The sequence below is a fragment of the Panulirus ornatus genome, chromosome 6 (assembly GCF_036320965.1).
Source record: "Panulirus ornatus isolate Po-2019 chromosome 6, ASM3632096v1, whole genome shotgun sequence".
Lineage (NCBI taxonomy): Eukaryota > Metazoa > Arthropoda > Malacostraca > Decapoda > Palinuridae > Panulirus > Panulirus ornatus.
This window is the reverse complement of record NC_092229.1, coordinates 3,430,780-3,451,508: the sequence shown is the minus strand read 5'-3', so window position 1 is coordinate 3,451,508 and position 20,729 is coordinate 3,430,780. Positions and strand designations below refer to the sequence as shown.

Here is a 20,729-nt window from a genome sequence, read left to right as displayed (position 1 = left end):
TCATCATTCACCACAAACATGTAGGCAGGGTGTGTGTTGTTCCTCATAACACGAGTAATAAGAGTGTAGAAAATAAGGTACTGGACCTAGTACTGTTTATGGAATGTAATTCGACCTTAGTTAACTTGAAATAACTTCTCATTGCCTTTATATTACCGGTGTAGTAGTAATTAGTCATGATTATTTTTGACAGTGCGATCACATGAAACCTTATAAAAAAAAAGTCTTATTTACGTAATGTAATATTTGGAATCCCTGCTGTGTTCCATGTCGTGGCGATTCAGGTGAAACAAAGCAGTACGACGATACTGAAAGGTGATGTTACCCGGAAATCACAGATGCCCCACGTGAGATGAGGGGGTCATGTGAGATCGTCTCTTCGTTTGACTGACGGTCAAGGAAGACCATGGCGTGTGGGAGGAGGTCACCAGAGTTCAGCGCTCGTAAAAAAAAGGTAACTGGAGGTCAATTCAAAAGAGATCAGGTTATGAGTGGCGTCGGCCCAGTGAGTCTATAACCATGTAGAGATGACACTAGATGTTGGATGATATGATGTCAAGCCAATATAGGTCTCGTATCATAAATAAGAATAATGTGAATTTATTCTTATACAGTGATCGTCAGTGCAGTCAAAACATGTCCTAATCATGGCCTTCTCGAGTGAAAAGAAAGAAAATGAGGAAAAGAAATTACCCAGAGCTTCTCGTGTGTTTGTGGGTCTATCTCATAAAGGAAGAGAGGTTATGGGAAGACGGGAAAGACGAGGGAAGGAAGGAGAACCTCACAGCTTCGTTGCTTAACTGTGGGAAGGACCAAATGCCTATAGTCGGTACACCTACCACCACCACCACAACCACCACCACAATGAAGTAGTACATCAACCGCCTTACTGCTCACTAGCAACATCACTGATACCACATTTATCCATATACTTAGCACCACACCCGACTCGACCACACTAACTAACTACCACTACACCTATCACAGCTTACCACCATCAGGCCCACCAACCACCACAGAGGAACATCACACCCGTTCTACCACCACCACCACCACCACACATCTACAGCTTGCTGGTGCAGCAGCCAGTGTCACCCCTGGACGTCCCCGATATCCCCCCTTCCCAACCGCAACAGCTTCACCAGTCGTACACCATAACTACCATAACTACAGGCATAGTTTTGTATGGTAGTGTGGTAACGCAGAGTTACCTTTAGCAACCATAACCTCAGGGTTTCGACGCGTTGATCGAAGTATGGCAGTGTTGTTGCCACCATGGACACCATAGTTCCTTATATCTCTCCACCATTGTCTCCGCTGCTGCACCATAACGTGAGAGATGAGTGATGGCAGTCCAGCAGCTACCATAACCACCCTGTATTTCCCCCATGTGTGGTGGTGGTGGTTGGTGCCGCTGCGCCCCATAAAGTGTGACCTGGCAACAATGGGGCAGTGAGCCAACCGAAGTCTTTCCCCCCTCTGAATCACCCATGCACGCGACTCTTCTCATAAAAGAAAAATAATGAGTAATGTGGCGGAAGCCCAATGAGGGGAAGGAGGGAGAAGATAGAATAGTGGTTTTAGGAGGATAAGGGGGTGGGTGACAGACACAAAGAGAGAGATAAAGAAAGAGATAGAAAGAGAGACAAAATAAACACATCGAGCTGAAGGCTAGATTTATCTGGCTCAAAGGAACCAGAGCGAGTCAGTCAGTGAGTCGGTCACCAGTTCAGATTAAGTCTTCGATGGTTCCTGAACAACTGGAGGCCAAAGTTCGTAAGCCCTCAGACTGTTGGCTGACATGACCCGTGTGTACAGGAAGAAGGAGGTTCATAGATCTAGACTTCCTCGTCCAATTTTAGGGTGAAAAATGTGTCTTTAGCCAAGTTTAGTGGAACTGATAATTAGAAAATTGAATATGAATCGTAATGATTAGTTTTGACCAAACAATGGTCTATTTCTAAGTTTACTTTACAAATCAGCATAACAACCCTTACCTAAGACATTATTTACCTTTAACAAAGGTTAGCAAACGTATGGAAGTGTTTATCTTTGTTTATGTAACCCTATTTCTATCTCTATATCAACCTAATGTGACAGATAACCCCGCTTTGGACGGTCGGACCTGCTGTCATCTCTTCTTCTCATGTATGAGTCACTTATCTCTCTTATCCTCGTACAAGTCACTACTCCATAGTGTTGCATGTACATATCATTCTTGTTAGGGTGTAATGTCTGCCAATACACCTTCTCACCAGAAAATGAAAATGTTTAACCCGTTCACAATGATGTTCACACTTATGCTCAAGCCGGAATGGCATCCATTTAGCCTCATGTGAAAGATAGAGAAAAAATGTTTATACATTTACCCAGTTCTAAGTACAATATTATCATCCTTTTCCACAAAGGTTCTTGCAGTATTGTTGCGTTGAGGCCAAGCGGATTATCCTCCCGTTAAAGATCTAAGATCTCTTTAAGTAGTGGTGTCGTGCGTGCAACGGCTTCCTACCTGACCGTATGACTGACATTAACGAGACTCCCAAAAGGACTTCGAGCCATCTCCTTGGTTTTCTTCAGAGCTGCATCCCTAACCGGAGGGATGGGTAAACCGCGTGAGTGAAGCACGTTCAGTGGATGGGTGATACTCACACTCAACTTCGTTGAACTATATTTTTCATTACACTCTCATCTTCATTACGCCCTTATTTTCATCGCGCCCTTACCATTACTACGCCCTTATCATCGCTAAACTACATCTTTACTACCGTCGATTTTACTCCACGATGTCTTCACTACATCGTCATCTTCATTACATCCTGATCTTCACCATAATCTTATCTACTCTGGTGATAGTTTGCCTTTTCTTCGTCCAGAATTATCCACCAACCACACCAACACAGCCAAACGAACAACACCAATACATCTCCGCCAACCACAATAGTACACCTCCAACAACATCAGTATACACCTACACCAACCACACCAATACATACATATCCACCAACTACACCAATGCGCCTCCAGCAACCACACAAATGCTTCCCAACCAACCACAGCAATACACATCCACCAACCACACCAATAAACCGTAATGAACTACACCAACTACACATCCACCAACAACAACAATACACCACCAGCTACATCAATACATCCACGCACTACCCCCTCCTCCAACAGATAGATCCTCCTCCTCCTCCAACAGACCCTTCTCCTCCTCCAACAACAGACCCTCCTCCTCCTCCTCCTCCTCCTTCTCCTCCAACAGACCCTCTTCCTCCAACAGACCCTCCTCCTCCTCCTCCGCTAACAGACCCTCCTGCTCCTCCGCTAAGCCTGCCTCCCTCTTCCCCTCATCAACTCTCGTTATTCGCGTGGGTCGTCACGAGACAAGTGGGCCACGCGACCACGTCAATATATCTCATTTTCATACGGTGTAATCCCCCACCCAAACACCCAGGGCAAGCAGTAATCCGCCATTACACTCACAAAACCCTAGGATGATCGCGGCGTGGAGTCAGGCAGCCGTGAGGGGGTAAATAAGCCATTAAACAAACATAGGAACAAAAGCCTCAAGGATCTGTGCGTTTTGGCTCTCACGTCTGAGTGTGAGTGTAGGCTGGGAGAGGGTAAGGGAGAGCGTAGGCTGGGAGAGAGAGCAAGGAAGAGCGTAGACCGGGGATGGGCGAGGGACAAGTGTAGGATGGGAGAGGAAACAGGCGGATACGTGAGGTGGAAAGAATGAGTTAAAGCTAGGGTAGGGAAAGAGAGACAAGTGAAACAGGATTATGATATTCATGTACCGACTTGGCTGGCCTGAGGCCCCATGTTACTAAAAAGTCTAAAAAGAACGTCGAACACATCATCATTTCGACGTTTAAACGTGACTCATAATACTCAGGAGTATCACTCATAAACGAAGTATAATAACTAGACGAGACGTGACCACGGAAGGCAAGAGGAATCACTCAAAATAACCAGTTATAACACTCGGGGAAAATCAGTGGGTAACAAAGTATGAAACTCGACAGTTGATGAAAACAGGGAAGACCCAACCACAGAGATCACCGTCAGCGGTGTATTAAAAGTCTCCCGACGCGGAGTTAAACACCCATCCCTCACCCGTCACCCGCTCAAGCTGAACGCCGGGGAACGACCCAAAGTAAACATGGCCGCGTGGGGGAGGAGGAGGAGGAGGAGGAGGGATCGGTTCGGAGGGAAGTGAGGGTGAGGAACAGAGAGGGGCGTGTGTCCCATTGTGCTTGGCGAGGGTAGAGGGAGGGATTTTGGGATGCTGGACCAGACAGCCGCGCTGGGGACGAAGGCGGAGTTGGGAATTAATGAGAAAAGGAAGACCAAGGGACGGACACCAGTCATAAGAAATAAGTGTCTAAGACCTCCCCGCCCAGATGGACTCGAACTCAGAGGAGGAAATGTTCATTTGTATGTAGCAAGTGCCTGGACGACGACGGGTCCTCTGTGTCGTTATGAGGCGAGAGTCGTTTATTATCAATCATTTAGTGATCTTCACCAGCCCATCTTAATGACAAACCTTCTTTTGAATAAATCTGTCACCCGTGTGAGCCGAATATATCCCTCTGACCAGCCGTCGACGTGTAATCGTTCCCATAGTTGACAGCAACATTGAATATACTTTCAAGAACACACTTGACACATACCTCGCCTCACGTCCGTGACTGAGAGACTATTTGCGCCTTGGTACGTACATACGAAGTTGACAGGAATATCTCCACGTATCATCTGTTGACTTTTCGACTCGTGTCACACTAATCTCTATTTCTTTTTAATATTTTCCAACTGTCACAAACAGCCTCGAGAAAGGAACTCACTGTTATGTTGCTGTTTATTCTACTTTGTATTCCCGTTTATTTATAAACCCATGGCTCACATGCGCCGGCCGTTCCCATGAACTAGACTTCTGCATAAACATATCTTCCCAATACTTCTCATGAACGGATCCATCAACCTTACAGATAAGTTTCCATCATACAATTGTCCCAGCACACCTTCGCTTTATGAACCCATCCTCCCCATAACCTATTGCTACCATGATGAAGTCGATCCCAAGCAACACTTGTAAATTCTATCCCCATCATTCCATTGTCTTTATTCCTCATCGTCTCAGACTGATCACTCTTTTAAGCTACAATTTCTGCGAATTCTCTTATACCCCAAACCCAACGGATCTTTAATCAGGTACATTTAAAGGAACTGTTTTCATAATCTGTCCCTAATAAATGCCATCAGTCTCCATATGCAAATCTATCCCATAAACCAGTCGTCTCCATACATGCGCGGTCCCCGAAAAGATCATCCCCCATATGTCTGTGGCGGTCGTCTACCGCCAGGCATTAACAGTGGCTGAGATATATTGTGTGGTTGATGTTAAGCATTGACCAAGCTTTAACCTGGCACGGGTCTTTATCCTTGAAACGTCCAGTCATGGTAGTGGGGCGACCCTCAGAGATCTCTCTTATGTCGACCCGAACTTGGCACCACTAGAGAGGGGCACAGTGGTAAGGCACTGTCATATCCTCGGACCCTAGATCTACAGAGTGTGGGTGAAGGTGTGGAGAGTGTGTTGTGATACTTAAGATGCGTGTGTAGGTCAGGGGATGGGCGCGGTGTGTGTGTATGTGTGTGGGCGTGGGCATGTGTGTGAGGTTCTTGATGGATAGGCGGGCGTGGTCTGCTCATCAGCATTGATTGGTCAACCGCTGATCGGTGCCCACCCACACTACCTATCTCTGACCCAGCGACCATACCACATGTCGGAAATCACTCCAATGTCACGCATGTCATAGAATGTTGCTATACAGTATCTATACTCGATATTGCGCTCTTAGACATCATATCATATACAACAACAGCATTCTTTTCCAGATATCTATCTATCCGTAGCTTCTATACAGGATAGAAATTGAATCTATGACGCATCTCCTCTATACACAGTCTTGATAGTTGCCGGATCTTATATTCACATGGTCTGCGAAGACTTCAAGATTCTATACCATGAGAACATCAAACAAAATCTTCATCACACGTAGAGTTCCTGCATGACTTTAATTTTGGGTTTGTGTGCTTCACATTTCCTTGACGTGTGATAATTAACTTGTTACTCAGTTATTACTGGTTTTACTTAAGCATTGCTTATAGATTTAGATGAAACTCATCCCGTTATGGAGAAACCGCAAATCTCAACTAGCGTTATCAGATTAATGAACTGTTGAAAACATGTATTCCTCCGCCTCGCTGGCAGACAGACACTCTTTTTCTTCCCCCTTAGTCGTTCTTGCCACCTGTTCTACAGCATATACGATTATCACTAGCATTTCTCTGGATCCAGTATGGTGGCACATTTCTTAGTTTCATTTACCAAACAGTCGTTTGTTTTCATGTTGTTTTTATCTTATACGACAGTCTACGGGAATCAGAATGATACCATCAGTTTAGTGTACTGGAAGAAGTGGGGAAAGGAATTCGGATTCACTTGCCAGTGATGGAAGCTTTCATTTCTATCTTTCTCAAACGCTGCTGAAAACTGAAGCACACGAGTGGGAAGTTGACGAGATGATGATGTGAGGGGAACGTAGAATTCTTGGGTCATTTTCCAACGCATGGTTAAGAAGGACTATTTCAAATCTGGTAATGTTAATGTAGTTAAAAAGAGGACTTTTGACTTGCCAGTGAGTGAGCAAGTCTCCTACATGCTGGGGTGTATATAGGTCTCCCATACTGGCACATACTGGCACCATCATAACTCCTCACGAGAGGTTAGAAAATGCATCATAAATGCGCGATTAGGCAGGGTTGACGAGTGAACTGACGAAGACGCAATCGATGGTTAGTTGAAAATTTGCTTGCTTTTAATGGGGAAACGAAGCATTTTTCTTTTAATTGATCATTCTAGATTTATGTAAATATGAAGACAAATATCACATCTATTGTTATATAAAGCAAGACTGACTTACATGCAATTGGTCATCTTGTCTGTCAATGTTTTTAAACATTTTGTTCCTGGGATATTTTTACATGTTACTAGAAAACGGTGGGAATTTGAATCAACGGAAAGAATTCGTAAAGGAACTTGATTAAATTTGTTATCATTGTGACATGTGAAGGAGAGGTGAATCCGTGATTTACGTGCTTACAACATTCATTCTCATGATCAGACAAGCGAGCAACGTCTGCAACCACTAGTTTAACCAACGTTCATAAATTCAAGCGTCAAAACAGCATGGCTATCATCCCTTGGGCCCTTGTGCCACAAGATTTATGCTCTAGAGGATTTGTAGTTTCATCCGTTCGTGAAACCGGAGTGACGAAGTGGGTGACGAAGCGCTACGTAGCTCCCCACCCACGAACGAGGATGCGCGGGTTAAAGGCTCTTCTGGTAAGCTATATTTACTTGATCGTTTAGGTTACTCAGCGTCTTCACGGTAATGCCTGTCTACAGAGAAAATGGTGTTCGCTTAATCTTGTTGGCTATGATTATATACAACTCTCGTCGAAAAGAATAAGACTTTAATATTTCCCTTTTTTTTTTCTATTGAAACACATTGGGTCGAGGAGCATTAGTTCGTCTTGGTCATCCCTCTCCGCGACGAGTAGAGATCTACTACAAGAAAAGGGTTTCTTGTATGTGTGGCATCGCTCGAACAGTGTCAGTCACGGAGCAGCGCAGCTAGTGATGATGTGAACAATGTTGTATACAACATACACAGGTGATCCTCGCTCAGTCTCTCTCTCTCTCTCTCTCTCTCTCTCTCTCTCTCTCTCTCTCTCTCTCTCTCTCTCTCTATGTATTCTTTTCGATTGCAATATCACACACACACACACACACACACCCACACACACACACACACACACACACACACACCCACACACACACAGAGTAACCGTGAGTCACGCACGGACCTGCATGGGTTCGAAGCATGGGCGTGTTTGTCGGCCTACACCCAACCCTGGTCTTCATCTTCCCCCTCAAAGCTAGCTGATGAATCGGTACCTGGCTTCGACTGGTGTGTGTGTGTGTGTGTGTGTGTGTGTGTGTGTGTGTTTCCTACGGATTATGAGGAGTGGCATTAGATCTGGATAAACGATGAGCGGAAGGAAACAGGAAGATGGATCCGCCTGTGTTCGTACTTTGTCTTGAGTGACTTTGTGTTCACTGGAATGAGAACTCAAACTTGTAAGTGCAGTCTGATGAAGGACGTCTGACATACTGTGGTCACTCGTTCCTCTGTGTGGACCAGAGACGTGACGGTCTCAGGTATAGGGTATGGGAGGGTCGCACATGCTTCTGGTCCGGTTCGAAACAATATAAACAGAACTGTCTGATTTATAGTAACAGTTTATTCACGTATAAGTAAGGATGAACGGCTGGGATGGCTGTGAGCCACCTGTCTAGTCCAGGATACGAACCTCGAGGCTTCGCGAATGATTCATGATCAGCGACGGTAACCCATTACACCACGGAAGTTCATACTTACGACGTTGCTGACCGTAATGACTTAAAATATGGTAGTGAGGCTTGTAAGTACACTTTCATCACTTATGAACACTACAGCTCCAAAATACTATAAGTCTTTATTAAGAAATATATTTTGATGATTACTGATTTTAGCAACATGTATTTTCGATTATTTGAGCGATATATTATCCTAAATATAAGCATTATATTTGCAACTTTAACCTAAAAATTGCTCCAGGATTGTTTGTTAAATGAACAGAAATTTAAGGGAAAGACGCAGAGAAACTTAAGTAGGCCTGAATTTAGCACGGAGTTTTCTGAACAGTCACTTAATGATGAGTTTGCCGGAATAAACCGCATTTAGAAGTAAGTGGTTTTACTCTTAGAATTACGTGACCAGACCACATCTATTCAAATGTGTTCTGGTATCGGAGCTAAGAGACCAGAACACCTATGTTTCAAAAGTTTTCAGGTTTTAGAATAAAGAGACCAGATCACGGGTCTTTTAAAACTGTTATGGTCTGAGAGTTAAATGGACAAAGTTAAGGTCTGCGACAGGAGCTGAGTGCTATATTAACCTTGCGAACGGCATCTGATCGTATTTGGTACAAAGAACCTTCCCACAAACACAGAAAACACAGGATCTTATATAGGCACTAAATATCCTGCATGTAAAACAAATAAGAATGTAAGAAAGAACTGTGTTCGTGCAGAATTGGTAAAGGAAAAGAAATTATCATTAAACATATATAGATAGATATCTCGACATTTCTATTAAGAATGAGGGTCATTTACGATCGTTGGCTGGTTGGTCGGTTGTTTGGGTTTTACGCCCATCAACTGCCAGGGCCATTAAAGCCGTCAACGTCAACCTAAATCCACAAACTGAAAAATTTTTCATCACCTTCTTCAGGTTAATATCAAGGATGATCCTCAGACCACATACATTCTGTGGACCGTGTCATGAACGAGCACAACACATCATATCTGGTATACCACTGACCCACAGGCGCCCTCTCATCACATCCTGGACGTGTTAGTTACGCCTGTAATTATACGAACAGGAGGAAATTGCACATGAGTATTTATTCACGGCCACAAGGCCATCGCTCGAGACACGGGAGGTGTTGGAACCAACAGACACTTTCGATATCTTGGTGTAAAATTTGGAGAATAAAGGAGTACATTGGGGAAGATAGATGACACAAGACAATGTGGTCTATGGAGGAGGTCAGCTACCTTAATTTTCATCTATGTAGATGGAAAGAGGATAGTGATGCAGAAGGCTCCTTCCCTCCAGACACATCCTGCCGACATAGTACCCGAAAGGAAAATAGCTATGAAGGTACACTATATATCATAGACTGGTGAGAATTCTATAGGAATGGATGAATGGAAAATACACTCTGCTCTAATTTCAACCACAGGTTAACTCCGGCGAGGATGTATTCTAATCCCTAACGTGGAAAGAAGTTGAAATTTGTGCATATTCTATCGTCATTCTCGTACAGACTTGTTTACTGATATATCATATTATCAAAGTATATGTCTGGCCATGATTTAGATGTAACGATAGCCATTGCTTTGACGATCTCTGACGGTAATTTGATCCACTGTCTTAAGATTCTACTGCTGAAAATCCTTTTGCCTATGTTTTCATTGTACGCGCGCGCGTCTCTCTAACTTCATCCCGTTTTATCTTGTTATTGTTCCTCTACCCAACGTGAATGTGTTTTATAGCCAACCCTCTAAAGCGTGGATTCCAAGATTAAATTTTGTAACGAGTGGATTCCAAGCCTTTCATGAGTGGTGTCCAAGCCTTTATCGAGGGGATTTCAAGCTTTAAAGAGGGGGCTCCAAACCTTTAATTTGTGACGAGTGGATTCCAAGCCTTTAACGTGGGAATTCCATGCCTCTAATGTGTAGTTTCAAAGCCTTTAACGAGGGAAATCGAAGTCTCATCCAAAGTGCTCTTTATCCTCAAAGGTTTCGATTAAGTGTTTAGCTATCCAAACAAAGCATATTCGTTAAATTCTGTATACATTTTGATTGCATAACAACAGAATATTTTCAGCAGGAGATGAATTCACATATACTTCTGGCACAAGAGGGAAGGATTACAACGCTTATGGCTGTATAACTCTTAATGGGTGACTTAAGAAATGTATTCTACACAGAAAATAAAAAAAGGGAACTCAAAACGAGGATATTTCATTTTACCTGTTTCTCCATATAATTAGATGGACATGTTGGTGTTAAGGGTTAAGACGGGGCCTGTTTCGGGGCGCCAGGTAATGAGAGGAGTTTGTGATATCACACAGGTGATGATAAGAACCTATACAGGTACTACTAGTAGTAACAGACACATGTAAAGGTGCTCCAAGTAACTAGGCGAGGGAAAATCACGTTGTTAGTATTTTCGATGGCAAGAGGGAGTTGTGCCAGTGCTTTCAGTGATAGCTTTGACTTCTCTCTGTGTGCTTTGCGGGGGTGAGGGTAACTTATCTAGTAAATTAAGTGAAGAAGGACTTTGCTGGTGCCTCAGACGATGAGGATGGCACTTGTTTTATTGCACTAAGTGGGATTTAGACAAGCTAACTGGTGGGAGGATCCCAACGGAAGTTTCAAGGACTGACAAAGCCCACTTGTGGTGAAAGGGACTTGCCAGGATGCTGTGAGAAGGTCCTGTATTGTTTATCGTATGTACGATGGTCTAAATTGCTGCTCAAGATGACGAGTATAGCCTGAATTGTTTATCTAGGTGACCAAGAGGATCTGTACTAGTGTGCTCCAGATGATGAAGAATACCTGTACAGGTACCTCAGGTCAAACTACCCTTCCGCCATTACCTGTTTCCCATTCCCTCCCCAATCCTCTCCCCGGTACTCTCCCATACACCTCCCCTCCCCCAGCAATCCCTCCCACACCCCTCACCAGTGCCCTCCTCTACGCCTCCAAACAAACAAGTTGTGAGGATGAACCTCACCACTGACCTGGCTTCCGTCGCGTCTAATTGACGGGCCTTCTCAAAATACACAAACTTCGAGGCAAAGCAGACGATCCGAGCATGAGTCCCGCTTCTGATGGTGTCCACACTGGACCAGCGCGTGTCACCCACCGAGAATCCACCACATCGGTCACGGTCAACCTGGGGATAGAAACTAAGGCGTCACCACTTGACCTTACCAGAAGGCACATAGGGTCTTTGATAAAGGTAAACTGTAAACACTACTGCAGGTGCCTCTGTAGTGCACATAAAAGCCAGTAAACGAGGCAGATGTTATGTGTCAATACAAAGGCATGGAAAACATGAATGGCTTTTGTGTTGGGATATATATATATATATATATATATATATATATATATATATATATATATATATATATATATATATATATATATATATATATATATATTTTTTTTTTTTTTTTATACTTTGTCGCTGTCTCCCGCGTTTGCAAGGTAGCGCAAGAAAACAGACGAAAGAAATGGCCCAACCCCTCCCCCCCATACACATGTATATACATACGTCCACACACGCAAATATACATACCTACACAGCTTTCCATGGTTTACCCCAGACGCTTCACATGCCTTGATTCAATCCACTGACAGCACGTCAACCCCGGTATACCACATCGCTCCAATTCACTCTATTCCTTGCCCTCCTTTCACCCTCCTGCATGTTCAGGCCCCGATCACACAAAATCTTTTTCACTCCATCTTTCCACCTCCAATTTGGTCTCCCTCTTCTCCTCGTTCCCTCCACCTCCGACACATATATCCTCTTGGTCAATCTTTCCTCACTCATTCTCTCCATGTGCCCAAACCACTTCAAAACACCCTCTTCTGCTCTCTCAACCACGCTCTTTTTATTTCCACACATCTCTCTTACCCTTACGTTACTTACTCGATCAAACCACCTCACACCACACATTGTCCTCAAACATCTCATTTCCAGCACATCCATCCTCCTGCGCACAACTCTATCCATAGCCCACGCCTCGCAACCATACAACATTGTTGGAACCACTATTCCTTCAAACATACCCATTTTTGCTTTCCGAGATAATGTTCTCGACTTCCACACATTCTTCAAGGCCCCCAGAATTTTCGCCCCCTCCCCCACCCTATGATCCACTTCCGCTTCCATGGTTCCATCCGCTGCCAGATCCACTCCCAGATATCTAAAACACTTCACTTCCTCCAGTTTTTCTCCATTCAAACTCACCTCCCAATTGACTTGACCCTCAACCCTACTGTACCTAATAACCTTGCTCTTATTCACATTTACTCTTAACTTTCTTCTTTCACACACTTTACCAAACTCAGTCACCAGCTTCTGCAGTTTCTCACATGAATCAGCCACCAGCGCTGTATCATCAGCGAACAACAACTGACTCACTTCCCAAGCTCTCTCATCCCCAACAGACTTCATATATATATATATATATTTGCATATGTTTGTTTGTGTATATGTGTATATATGTGTTTGTGCATATGTGTATGTAAGTGTGTTTGTGTTTACGTGTGTGTGTGTGTGTGTGTGTGTGTGTATGTGTGTATTTTCGTGCTCTGCGCGCGTGTTTGTTCGTGTTCATGTGTACCTGTAAGTGTTTGTGTTTTGTAAGTGTTCGTGTGTACCTGTACGTGTTCGTGTTCGTGTGTAGCTGCACGTGTTCGTGTGTACGTGCACGTGCGACTTAGCAGCTCAGGCGGGAGGGAGAGCGCGGCCGAGAGCGGGTCAGCAGCAGCAGCAGCAGCAGCGGCGGCGGGACCCTCGCGTGGGCGGCCGAGTCCCGGAGGCGGCGGTGCTCCTGTAGGTGGCGGGGAAGCCGCAGGCTCCTCCATCATTCTTGCCCAGCGTGCCATTACCCCGTCACCGCGCCCCGCCCCGCCCCGCCCTGACCCGCCCCGCAGTTTGCACTGAGCCTAATGAATGTGGCTAAATTACCGGGTATCCTCATGTAAATTGAATTGTGCCGGTCAGCCTGCGCCCGCCTCTCTCCGCCCAAACCTCGCCACTAACAAGGTAATTAGCGCCAGGAAATGAGCGGGTCGCGCCGCTGCCTTGATGACTGGCTGGCAGTTAGCTGAGTGGGTGGTTTGGTGGTTGGTAGTTGCCCGAGTGTTGGAGGGTGGTTGGCAACTGGTTGCGCTGGTGGTTCTAGTGCTAACTGTTGTTTTGGGTGGTAGTTTGGTAAAGTGGTAGTTGGTATGTGGTTGCGTGGTGTTTTTGTTGCTGTGGTAGGTGATTTGGTGGTTGGCTGGGTGGTGATAGTAGATGGTTGTGTGGTGGGTTGTTGGTTGGCTGGACAGGTGGTGGGTGGCTAGCTAGATCATGGTTAGTACTTGCTGGACAAGTGCTGGTGAGCAGCCTCCCAGGCGGTGGCTTGGTTGCGACTGATCGATGATTGTATGGGTAGTAGTTTGGTGGTTAGGGATGGTTAATGGCTTGATGGTGAGTGATGGTTACCTTGGTGGGTAATTTGGTAGTTAGCTGGATAGATGTCTGGTATTTAGCTCTTTGGCAGTTGGTTGGGTAACTGGTTGACAGGTAGGAGGATGGCTGTTTGATGGTTTATTGGTAGTGATTGGAATGGAGGTAGGTCAATTACTAGGTGTTCACTGATCAGTGGTTAGTCGGGGTTGTTTAGTAAGTGACTGTATGGTGGTTGGTCAGCTTTAGCCTGACCTCTGACAAGTAGTTAGTTTTCTTGTTTCTGGTCAATTCATGGTTGTCTGGGTGGCTTGTAGGGGTGTAGGTAGCTTGTTTGTGTAATTGGTACCGGATGAATAGGTGGCTAGTTATCAGTAAATGGGTCTCTGGATAGTATTGGGTAAATGGGTTTTTTGATTGTGGAGATAGTTGGAAAGAAAGGGTGAATAGTGAATGGGCAGGTGGTTGAGTGGGTGGATGGCCAAGGAGGGAGTTGGTTGAGCCAGTGGTTTCCTAGATAGGTAGTTGGTTGATTCAATGGTTGCCTAGCTAGGTAACTGGCTGAGCTTGGTGCTGCCTAGTCGGGTACTGGGTTCAACGAGTAAATTCCTAGGTAGCTGGTGGTATGACCTTGATGTCGCCCAGTTTGGTAGTAGGTTGAGCCAGAATCTGCCTAGCGAGGTAGCTGGTTGAGCTAGTGGTTGCTCAGACAAGTAGCTGGTTGAGTCACTGGCTGTCTAGTGAGGCAGTTGGTGAAGCCTGTGGGTGCACAGTGAGACAGATGGTTGAGCCTTTGGCTGTCTAGGCGGTTAGTTGACAGTCATTTGTTACCGTGTTGACCATCTGTCTTTCTTATGACCGAGTGATTGGAGGGTGGCTGGGTAAGTGGCTGGTTGCCTAACTGGCTGGATAATTAGCTGGCTAGCTAAATGGTTGGCTGGCTAACTGTTTGGCCGGCTAAGTTGTTGGCTAGTCGTCTGTATTAATCTGTGGGAGATTTCCCGTACTGACTCGACCCTCAGGCAGATAAAACAACGTAATGATCTATGGACTGACTTTAAGACCAAATTGAACAACAGGGTAAATCTTCCCTTGGATCACTGGTGACAAATTATCGTCTAGATCCACGTCTGCTGACGGATCTCTTGTCCACCGAGAGAACAGCTGCCCCAAACAGAGAGGAAGAAGGAGTCGTGAAGCTCAAGAAAATGCTATATCTGTACATCTACTTAAGTATGGACTTAAACCCGAAGATTATTTGGGGTTAAAAGCGGCTGTCTCTCGAGGTAAGCACGTCACTGTGTTCAGGCCCGCAGGTAGCCAGCTTCTACGGTGGGTTCGGTCGCGTGAGTTGAAATATGAACAAGGGGGCCTTTGACAGCTCGCCGAACATGCGGGGAGGAGTAATTAAGAGAAGTAGAAAACGAGAGGCGGTGGAGCAGATGTTCACATGGCCAGATGAGACCAGGAATCACTCGCGCTTCTGGTTCAATTAAGTGCTACGAGAAATGTAAGGAAAAAAATAAATATGTATTAAATTGCAGCCATCCATTTTTCTTCAGCGGGGTTAATGGTCAACTAGTTGCTGTCTAATTTAGTTAATTCAAGGAAATGTAAAATAGTAACTGGTAATGTATTTACCCTCAATTGTGTTTGGCAAATATCGTTCCACATTCTCCTCTGAATCTCTCTCTCTCTCTCTCTCTCTCTCTCTCTCTCTCTCTCTCTCTCTCTCTCTCTCTTTCTTTAGGATTCACTTCCTCCTTCTTCTCGTCCTCTTCCTCCTCCTTCTCCTCCTCTCCCTCCTCCTCCTCCTCCTCCTTTCCTGGTGCTGGTGGTTGGAGGTATTACGTCTGTGACAGACTGGGCCCAACTCCAACACGGGAAAGAGTCAGCCCCAACCATAACTGTGCCTGTGAGGTGGGGTAAACCTTCTCAGCTGGCGATCGCTACCTTGTGAGGAAGAGGGAGGACAGCCTCCCACACCACGACCACTGAAGACATCGTCCCTCGCCTCGTAATGAGGAGTGAAATGCTTTCAGGGGACGATGAGTATGGTGCGAAGATGGCCAGTTGTTGCCTGGGGGAAGTCTCGAACGCTCGTGGTCTTCCACAGGACGAAAACGGATTGGAATTGACGTTAGTGAAGGGAAGGAAAGAGAGGTCCAGGTACTGTGTCCAGACCAGACCCTTGCCCGTGGCTATGACCAGCCGGGCCTCGCTACTTGTGGGGCACTGCTGCTGCTGCTGCTTCTTCTGCTGCTGAACGACCCTTTATCCTGTGGGGCACTGCGTGGTAGACGACCCTGCAGACGACTCTTCATTTGTGGTGCGTTGCTACTTTCTCTCTGGATGATCCTCCATTCTGTGGAGCACACTGCCTCTCTTCCTGCTTCCTTGCTGGACGACCTTCTTCTCCATCAGGCACTGATTGATGGACGACTTAACACCGCCTGTAGGGCACTTCCGACACCATGGCACACGACCCACCACCTGACTCTGTAGAGACGCTCCCGTGGTCGACCCTTCATCCCAGCGAGAGGTTTTCATAACGCGTGGGTTCCCGTCGCGTACACACACCCTTCAAACACACGCCTATCAGACCACATCCGCTTACAAGCACCTCCCCACCCACTAACACTCCCAGACCCTGATATACCCGTACATCAGCCCACTCCCCAACCCACTTTGCCCACTGATATACCAGATGCACCCACCTACCAATCAGCCCACTGTACTCATCCATCGCACCCACTAGCATAGTCCGCCACGTAGAACACCTCATCCACGCGCCTGCCACCGTATCCCATACAGTGGTTCTCTGTGTCTACTGACGCACCTCACCCAGTGGGCCAGCGCCACCTATTCACTTCGTTTCCACCGCTGACCCCATTTCCCCAGCATCGCATATCTCCTTCCTGACCCACAGTACTCCGAAATGAACCTGCTGATCAATCGATGACGTCTGCACGCCATTAACACGATCTATCTCGTGAGAGGTTTAACTTTAAAACCACTAAAGGTGGATTTTAATCCACGAACTCCGACGTGTGGCTCGTTAAGGACCAACTTCCAGGCCGTTAGAGTGAAGGATCGAGTTTCTGATGGCAAGTTCCTGACTCTCCAAATAACCACAACCAGTGCCGCTCCCCACATGAGCAAAGTTGTAATCACGTAATATATAATAACAAGAACAACAAAGTTGGATGCAGTACTTTTGTGTTATGGATCAACAATGAAAGAACTACATTTGTTATATCTGCTTGTTAAGTTTCATATTTTCCTGTATTCTGAAAAAACTGCAAGTGACAGTGAAACTTAATATATACACTGTTATGTATATCTATAACTGTATCTTATTCATATATCTATCTATCGATCTATATATATATATATATATATATATATATATATATATATATATATATATATATATATATATATATATATATATTCATATATATAATCAAATGCAATTACCAGCAAGTCAGTGGTTCCCTTCAAGGCTGTTTATGCTGGAGGAAGAGGTCAGACACAGACATTAGTGTGGTAAGTTTAGCCCTAAATAATTATTTCGTTCAAGGTTGTCAAAGGATTTGATCATATTTAACACCTGTTGTGCCTTATCAACTCTACACCTTTAAGACAAGTCATCTAGTCGGCTCTTAGAGGATTTGTTCTTTAGTTGGGGAATCATCTTTTTTCGCTCGCGTCTTAACCATCTCCGTTCTACGTAACCGTGTCATTTCTCAAGCTGACTGCTGAAGATTGACCACAACGGACAAGGTGGGGAAGCACCGTGAGCTTTGAAGAGTAAGGATTACTGTTTAGCAAATGGATTCCAATGCTGTACCTATGAAAACGGGAATTTTGTTCATCTATTTTCTTACTTTTTCTGCGCACTTTAAAAAGAAATATCATCAGATATCATCACTCCAAGCCGGTTAAAAGCATTTATTCTGCAGTTTATCTTTTTGCTTTTACTGCTACTTTTTAAAGATTTGCACTTATTAATACCAAAACCCATTTGCCACCTGTGAGTCCAGTCCATCAGTTTGTGTGTGTCAGCTAGCAGCTGCAGACCTTCATTTTCCTTTATAGTTCTATTTCCCAGCTTAGCGTCGTCTGCAAACATCGATGTCTTACATCATATATATATATATATATATATATATATATATATATATATATATATATGATAAACAGAAACGGTCCAAAGACTGATCCCTATGGCACACCACTTGTTACGTCTAACCATTCTGTAGCTTGACTGGTAATAATCACTGTTTGCTTACGTTCAGGGAACCAATTTTCCTACCAACGAAATACAACCTTATCTCTGCAAAGTACCTGAACTTTTGACTGTAATCTCTGATGGGGGACTTTATCGAATGCTTTATGGAAATCTACGAAGATTTTAACTGCTTTAATGATGCCATATATGTTGACCGTATCATAGAAGAAATCATGCTCATTTGTCAGACATTATCGATCTCGTGGAAAATCTTTACACGAATAAAAGTTTTGTCTTGAAAGATAATGTTCATAAGTTTATCAACAACGGACGCTAAGTTTGAGAGATAAGTTCAGACTGGAATTTATTCTCGCTTCTGAATATCAGTGTTTAAAAAGATTCCAGCCTTATGGATCTTTCCCAGTAGCTTAGGGTAAAAAAAAATCTAAGGACTTAACTGTCTTATCTCTCTAATTATCTACCTAACTGTCTATCTATCTATCTAAGCGCGAGTCGAAAGTATGAGAGATGGAGGGAAGATATATGCCTCCACTCCTGCAACAGTTACCTCTGCTGTACACTCAGAGACAGAAGCATCACCCGAAGAGAGCGAGAGTGCGCAGCATAAAGTAAAATCAATAACGAAGATCCGCAAATCAGTTCGGCCAGCTCTATGAGACTGCAAATATTGGCGTTCAGACAGGGAAACCGGAGCAGATAGTGAGAAGAGTGAAGAAGGTAAGCTTTGACATAAGTAAAGTCAGGTAAACCAAAAGAGGCAAGACTTGGTATCTATAAGTATTGGTTCAGAGGTTAATATCGGAGTTGCAGCGTTGCAGGTAGCAGTCTTAACGGCGTGGAATATGGATTGGTTGGTTGGAAAATATGCTTCAGCTAATTACAAATGGAAAATTTGTTGGTTGCAACGCCCACCATCCTTGCGGGGGTATTTCAACTATTTCTAACTACGAAGTATATGTAATTATAACGTCAAAACATATATTTAAATCAACTAAACAATGGTAATCAAAACGTAATAAAAACTTCTTTAAAACCACAATGACTGGGTAGTTACCTTATGGTCGTGTGTGTCGGGTGTGTACCTGTAGACCGGGATGAACTCCAGTATTAACACTACACTGTCTAAAGAGACACTGGCCAACACAGGGAGGAACACGCTGCCCTCATTGGCTGGTCACCGTCGTGACCATGTTAGGAGGTAAGAGTTCATGTCTTATTGTCATTCACGTATCTACAAAACAAAAGATTCTGATTGTTTTTTTTTTCATTCTCAGCCAGTACTGCACATTGGTTAACATGCACATGACACATCACTCCAGGCTTTCGCTTTATTCGTCCATCGTCGAACGTTTGTTATTATCGTGAGCGTGTTTACATATTGCTCGATAAGGCAGTTTGGTGAATGGGTAGTTCGCTCGAGGTGACTAGCCAATGTGATCGTGTGTGTGTGTGTGTGTGTGTGTGTGTGTGTGTGTGTGTTATTACCAGCATACGAAACATGACAATTTTTGTACCTATACAGGTAAGCAATAGACGACGGAAACTCTCCACTTATAACGTCCTTGAATAAGGAAAAAACGATTCGATTGTGTTTTCTATACTACGTATATCACTGGTGGCTTTCATGATAGGTTTATTCATTTTGCAGAATTCGATGCCTAATGGTGTTATAAACAATAACCAAACTCTCTCTCTCTCTCTCTCTCTCTCTCTCTCTCTCTCTCTCTCTCTCTCTCTCTCTCTCTCTCTCTCTCTCTCTCTCACACACACACACACACACACACACACACACAGTATGTCTGGCCTATGTTTAATTCACGCGTTTCGCATGTTAAGCAAGGACATCTCTTTTTCTGTTACTCATTACAATTCATAAAGGGATCTTATCCGTCTATATCTATGATACAAATTTTCAAGCAGCAATATCAATCTGTATTCACATTCTCTTATTAGATACTTCAGAATTTCTTGCTGGACAGACTGGTTCTTGTAAATGATAATTTCCTTGTTTGAACGTGCGCTAATCTAATCTGGTTTCTTGGCATCCTGGTAATGACGCTGTGAGCAACTGGAGGAAAAAAGGAAGTGCTGGGGTACAGTGGGAAGCCAGATAACAGACGACTTGATGATCTATGACGAAGTTATCTGCTGGAGGACAGTACCTACATGGGAGTACATGGGAAGGACAGATAAAAGACCTGATGGTCTTTGACGAGGACGTCTGCTGGAGGACAGTCCATGGAAATGCATGGAAGAACAGTCAACAGAAGACCTGATGGTCTATAACGAAGTTGTCTTCTGGAAGACAGTATATGGAAAGCCAGGTAGCAGAAGGCCTGATAGCGTATTGAAGAAGTTGTCTGCTGGAGGACAACAAATAGGAAGGACAGATTACAGAAGACGTGATGAACTATGACGAAGCTATGTGCCGGAGGACATCTACTCTACCCTCCTCAAGGAAAGGTAAACGAGGGAAGGAAGGAGGAAAGAGGAGGAGGAGGAGGAGCCGTGCCGACGGGCGGGGCCATGGAAAGGGTACC

General features: G+C 44.5%; 1 long non-coding RNA gene across 1 annotated transcript in view; it reads right to left on the bottom strand.

Moving 5' to 3' along the window:
- The window catches only part of LOC139749004 (uncharacterized), a 179,515-nt gene extending 160,199 nt beyond the window's left edge, over positions 1-19,316 (bottom strand). Inside the window, exons 1-2 of the long non-coding RNA XR_011712861.1 lie at positions 19,244-19,316; positions 11,488-11,642 (exon numbers count right to left, since the gene is read on the bottom strand). This is a non-coding gene — a long non-coding RNA (uncharacterized lncRNA). The remainder of the gene's footprint in view (positions 1-11,487; positions 11,643-19,243) is intronic.
- Positions 19,317-20,729: the final 1,413 nt, after the last annotated feature.